The sequence below is a fragment of the Rhodnius prolixus genome, unplaced genomic scaffold, assembly GCF_049639745.1.
Source record: "Rhodnius prolixus isolate KJV_2025 unplaced genomic scaffold, Rpr scaffold_7, whole genome shotgun sequence".
In the NCBI taxonomy this organism is placed as follows: Eukaryota; Metazoa; Arthropoda; class Insecta; order Hemiptera; family Reduviidae; genus Rhodnius; species Rhodnius prolixus.
Genome location: NW_027411582.1, coordinates 26,900,501 through 26,907,081, shown reverse-complemented (window position 1 = coordinate 26,907,081; position 6,581 = coordinate 26,900,501). Strand labels below are relative to the sequence as shown.

General features: G+C 30.2%; 1 long non-coding RNA gene across 1 annotated transcript; it reads left to right on the top strand.

The window, feature by feature from the left end:
* Positions 1-1,497: 1,497 nt before the first annotated feature.
* LOC141447261 (uncharacterized) lies at positions 1,498-5,032 on the top strand. The gene is made up of 3 exons (XR_012454236.1): positions 1,498-1,885; positions 4,498-4,648; positions 4,743-5,032. It is a non-coding gene; the product is annotated as an uncharacterized lncRNA (long non-coding RNA).
* Positions 5,033-6,581: the final 1,549 nt, after the last annotated feature.

The window sequence follows — 6,581 nt, the reverse complement described above, 5'->3', positions numbered from 1 at the left end:
GAACTTGATATCAAAGATATTGAATGGACGTTAAAAAGGAAATTGGTTGCTAAAGGAATTGGCAACACATGTACGATTTCCCTGTAGCGCTAAAAGTATTTTAGCTATAATGAATCCTGATGCGCTACGAATTATTTACAAATTCATTAGAGAGAATAAAATAAAAATATAGGATGCAGCTAAACTCCATAGTTGCGATTTTAGTTCTTAATTACTCAAACAAGTACTATCATAACTACACTACTAATTACACCACTCTAAGCTCACATCAAATAACGAAGTCACATTCAGAGACCATTGTGTTGTTCTAGGAAGGAATGTCAGTACGCAGCGCTCAAGATATCCTTATCTCATGGAAGCCACGACGCAGAATGTAGTAGAAGAGTGGCTGGCATGACGAAGAAAGAAGGGAAAGAGGCTGCGCTATTCCTCAAATTGAATATTGGAAAAGATAGGGCTGGTTTTTTTCCACCAACATATTGGTAAATTGAGGCGCTAGGAGCCAACTGTAATTGTTCATGCCAATGTGTTGGTTTTTTCCAGCCCTCATATAAAGTAATGGTTAATGTGCAAACAAGACCACTATAACAATAAATAAATAAATAAATAAATAAAAGGAACTAGATTTTAGAGGTTAGCCCGTAAGATTAGCTAGTTTATGGAACGCAGTGGTATTAAGAGAGCAAATTTATTGAAATAATACCAAATGGAATTGGAGATTTTGGTGATCCAAATAACTTAAAAAAGGTAAACAAAAAATGGATCCATAGGTTCCAAGGGGTCAAACCAAATTGACCGAATACGAATGAAATAGTGTGATATGAAGCACGATAATCGCAAGGGGCTTCAGAATTAAAAAGAAATATCTCTTTTATAAGTACTAACAGTCACTGATTGGAAACATTACATTAAAGGTGCCTCATTAGACTATAAACTAAGCAATGTATGTACATTGAGAAATTCGAATGCCTGAATTATTTATATAATTATACAGTTTATAAAGTTTTAATATAATACATACATAAATTATGAATGTTTCAGTTAAGAACTTTATAAAATAAGTACATTGTTTAGTGATCAATTGTGTTTTAAGGATAGGTAAAGTTTAATTGAAAATATTGGGAGCGTGACAATTTATTTTACTAAATACTATACAGAAATTTTGGCAATCTATATCGTACTGACTTTGCTGAACATTGAAATGACTATTTTTCTCACAATCTGGCTATTTCTCAATAGGTTAAAGCTGACAACCACCAACTAATAACATTAAAACAGTGTATTAATCAAATTATAAAACTAAAATTAAAAACAAAATGTTTAAAAATACAAATCAACTGTAAGAATTTTTTATTTTGTTTTCATTACTTGTATGGGTACCAACGGCAAGAGGTAATTCCAAAACAATATAATGGCATTATAATAAGGCATGCTTAATTTCTGTTACTAACGCTATTATTAATTAATTACTAATATATCCACTTCATACAGGTTAGGTGGTAAAGATTTCTTGTCAGCGGTAGCGAGCCTTGACAAGAAAAATTTTGAAAATCACTGGCTTAATGGATGGAATGATAGAGTCTTCCAAGTGATCCAAAGATTAGGATTTTGATTAGAACTCCAGGATTTAGGCTTGCTAAGTAACTTTAAGTGTAGAACGCAGAGATACAAAAGTAACGATGACTGCCTTTTTAATGGCATCTGTGACTGTCTTATGACTGTAAAGTAGAAGGAACTGGATGAACGTGTATGTAAGGAGTGATTGAAGTCTTAATTTGCAAAGGTGCATTTGAAAGGACGTTATGATACTTAATATCTATTTTCAAAACTGAAAGTGAAGTCCACCTCTCTCTTAAAGTTATGTGGCTGATTGCATTGGACCCAGGTTAGTTAATTTATATTTCTTTTCTTTTTTTTTTGTTTAATCTATATCATTTGCCAGTTGCTTTATTTAGCTGACCAACATCTGGCTAATTTATTTATCATTCTAAACGTCTGTTGATTTCTAAATGAAAGCGCCAGTAAAATTTGCCCTTTGAAGTTTACTTTGATTTTTCTCAATTAGCAACTGCACATAAAAGTTATCAAATATCATTTTCCTCAGTCTTTTGTAATTGAATAATTCAGAATTAAATTCATTTAAGATGATGTAGAGGGAAGTGTTAATGCATTGGGCTTAAAGTTCGGCTTTTAAGTGTATTCGCTGCCCTGCATTTTCATTTCCTGGAGACTCTAAACTTAATGTTAATAGATAGATGGTTAACAGTATAAGAGCCGTCTCCTGTCTCCAATGTCCCCTAAGATACAGGTGAAAATTTAAAAATATAAAGAAAAATCGAGGGATAAAAATGAAAACTTTGCAATCATTTGAAATGGCCCATCACAAAGCAATAAATTGGTATCAACTCACTTTAGAAAGTAGGCATTATTACTCTTAAATTAAAATGAATGAGCCTTATTTTTTTTTGTTAATATTTAGCAGCAAATAATTTCCTGTCTAGACATTAATGCGAAAGTAGTACATCGTTAATAAGAACATTAAGGAGAGAAATCTACCAAACTGGTTCAATATTTATAAAACTGGGCCTGCATGAGTTACATTTTAGAAAATGAATTGAAAGAATAGAAATATTTTTTTGATATCCTGTAAAATTTTGCTAGAATGTTTGTTCATAAAGTAAAACCAAGGGATTTTTATTATACATATTTTTCAGTATAAAAAATACCAGCTGAGGAGAATTACCAAACTTATTCATTGACGTTATCTTCAATATTTATTATTGTATTAATTCCACTTTCTACTATTGAAGCCAGGCAAAAATGGCCTTGTACTATTATTGACTATTAGCGTAAAAAAAAAAGCCTTAACGAGTAAGATATCGCTTATAAAAGTTGCATCATAATTGCCTAAACCAATTTCAGGAAGTAAAAGTATATTTTTAAATATTTGTTTACTAGATGGAATGCTGATAGTTGCAATTTATAAGTATGTCCTTGGAGAGCCATTTATTTTATGTTTATATACATAAAAAAATTATAATATTTGAATATGGTTCCTCTCTCTTGTTTTCTTTAAATTTACTTTTCATTCTGTAATTATTTAAAATAAACTCGAAAGCTCCCCCATCATTCATAGAAAACTGTGGAAACTTAACGAGCCAAATTTATCTTTTTACAAGCCCATAAAAACTTAAAAGATAATCTGAACTTATTGAATTAATATGTAGTATATGAATGCAATGTAATACTTTTTTCTTCTTATTCTTTCTGAATTAGAGTTGTGTAGGAATCTTTTAATTTAGGACAGTTATTTTTCAATTAAGACTACTTCGTAAGATCTAATTTCTCAAGGTTAATAGAAAAAATGTAAGATAAGGCAACCATTAACTTTTTTTCTTCTAGTTCTTACATTTGAACAATGTAGTCCAGTAATTATCAACTTCCTTATATTGTGTAAGATCAATTAAATAATATAATTACAGCAACACATAAATTCTCTTAGAAAAGTAATCCTCTTTGGTTTAATTGTACAAGAATACTTCTTTTGAGATCCCTTAAGTCAGAGAAAAAGATTTTTAAAGTAATTTTCTGAGGAAGGAAGAGGATAGATTCCCTCTAATATGTTATTTTTGGGTAATTTGCTGACATATCTCTTGTTTAATATTAAGAAGAGTCAAAATTGAACGTCAAAATTCTGTGTTTAGACGAAATACTTCAACCAGTAATACTTCTTTACAAAATGGGTTGTGTTCTTTTTTAAGATTTTCTAAAAAGGTATTCCTAGTTTTGTCTATAAACGCATACATTTATTTAACACTTTTCTATAAAAAGTCGTTTTGGTAGAATTTCTTAGGAGAGGCTGAAGTAAGCTCCCCGTTAAGTTTACGTTTCAGAGTAATGCACGGTTTTAAAAACTGCATAATGTTGGGAATAATTTACTGTAACTACTGAAATGATTGTAATTTAAAGAAAATTTTGTAAGTTAGATTCTTGAGAATATTGTTAATAGAATTTAATGGTTTATACTAGATTATTATTACTGGTGTGAATTAAAGTCCATTTGCCAAATCAGGTGCTTTGTACGGGACGGAAGCACATACTTTACTGTTAACATTTTTTCCAATAAATAAAAAGTAGCTACTAGCAGGATTCGTACTGGGGATCTCCCATTTCATAGTCGGATATTCCATATTAAAACTATTTCATGAGGAAGGCATTCTCACCTCATTATTTTCTCTAAAAACTTTGAGTAAATAGATCTTTTTAGAACTAGCTTTACTTGAAAAATTGCTAATTTAATTGCCTAAATTAAAAGGTGATAATATCTAGTTGATGTTCAGGATAAAACTGTTACTACAGGAGTACCTATTCATGAGCTATATAATAATTCTACTTTTATTAAATAACTTCAGCTTATCTATCACAAAAAAAAATTATCTATTATTTATTTAAGGCATGTCAACATCTGAGCTCATTATTGTCTGGAATCTTTTTTAGTGCACAGTCGTTCTCTGAACAGTTCCATCACTGGACAATGAGCTATAAGCAGCTCTTAGGTAGAGTAAATCTAAAGGTTAGCAGCAGGATTCGAACCCAGGATCTCTGCGTTTTAATCTAGGTGCCCAATTTAGAAGTATCTTTATCCAAGGTAAAACGTTATCTTTTTAATGAACTGATCTTACTATCTTAAGGTTGTTTATTGAAATTTTATTTACATCAAAATTTCTATAACATTGTTGCAGTTCAATGAATATTTATGAGTATAAAAATTATAGAAGGCACTTTTACATTCAAAATGCTTACACCAATATTTCATGTTAAAGGTCAAAATGTGATTGACAAGTAATAGTACAGGTAGACAGTTCAATCATTCATAAAACACACTCTTAGTGTGGATTTATAAAGATTATATCAATTTCATATTGAAATCTGCGTATATTATTTTGCCTCCTGAGAACAGAATGTTAACTAATGTGAGTAATTCGCAATCTTGGTCCTAATTTGAGAATTGTTGGATCATTAAAAAAAAGAAGCAACTAAGAAATATCCGTGTATTACAAAGTTATAATATCTTTTTCTAAGATTCTCTATTTTGAATCTGCATATTGTATGGATGAGTGGGGATGTGGAAACACAATATACATAACATTTCCTTCTTATTCTAATAACCTTGTATTACTTACTAAAATAGTTGACTGACAATACTTATATAAATAAAAAGTATTTAATCAGAAAGTATTGACATTACGTTATCGACCCAAGCTTTTTTTGTCAGAAATAAATATTTTAAAAGTAAAACCTCAGACCATTAAGGCAGTAGAGCAGGAATATGATTACTTATGTATGGACACTTCGCAAATATTTTATCTATTTCATTTATTAACACTTTTTTGACTTCAATGTCAAATGTATAATCATAATTATTTACCTTGGTAATAAATATTGAGAACCTTGTTTAATAAGACAGTGCTTGTAAAACGCGTTATATTGCGTATTGAAGTTGACAATGAGTGTTCTAATTTTAGATGAACAGTTCATTACAATAATAGACTATCATGAGATGTTTCAATTTAAACCAATACTTATTTCCTGACATGCTTAAGAAATATTTAAATTATGATAGTGACAATGAATTAAAACACGTTTTCTTTAATAGGAATTTATTACATTTAATTTAATGTACATATTTATTTTTTACTTTCTCATACTTACTAAGTGAACATACTGTTAGCAATCGTCCAAATTATCGATTTTGAATTTTCAAAGAAAATATCCATTTTGAGTTTCTCTGAATCTCCCCAAAAAAAGGTTTTCCCTAATTAGTGTGAGTGGTCAGCATAACTCAAAAATGTAATGTTTAAAATTGATAATTCGTCTCGTTTCAACGATGGCTTTAGTCACCCACCCAGCGATAAATGCCTTTTTTATTGAAAGGTTTTCTCAAAAATTGTCTTTATATTTTGAAACCTCATTGTTAAAATCTTCTTTTCAACTGATCATATAATACGCAGTGTAAAAGCCTTCATTATAGCTAATAGACCAAAACTTTAATGCACATTGTACTTACAAAAAATTTTATTGCAGAGCTTTTTAGTTTTTACTTTGTTTAACTTGACTACAGTCATCTCCTGATGTTCAAACATTGTTTTCGTTCAGTTATTTTTCTTTCCCGAAGAAAGAATATTCACTTTCTAATTAGCAGATACATAGTGTGTTCGATATGTGTTATTTTCTTTAAAGGCGCGTCAACATCTGATGTCGTTGGCGTCCAGTGCTTTTTCCAGTGCACTGCGAGCCTTAGATATTGTTTTCTCGTTACAGACAACACTACCCATCAACAGACAGTGAGCAGTAAGAAGCTCCTAGGAAGAGAAAATCTAAGAGCCAGCTGTTGGATTCAAACCCAGTACACGTTATCACTGAACTAATTTCCTCCCTTGTTATTGATATTATTACAAACATTTTGTGAGGAATGTTTATTTTCCTTTTTTCTTTTTTAAAAAATATTTATTCTAAAAGCAAAAGCTGTAATACCAAAAACAATAATGGTCATTGCATACAAATGAGACTATTGACGTAAA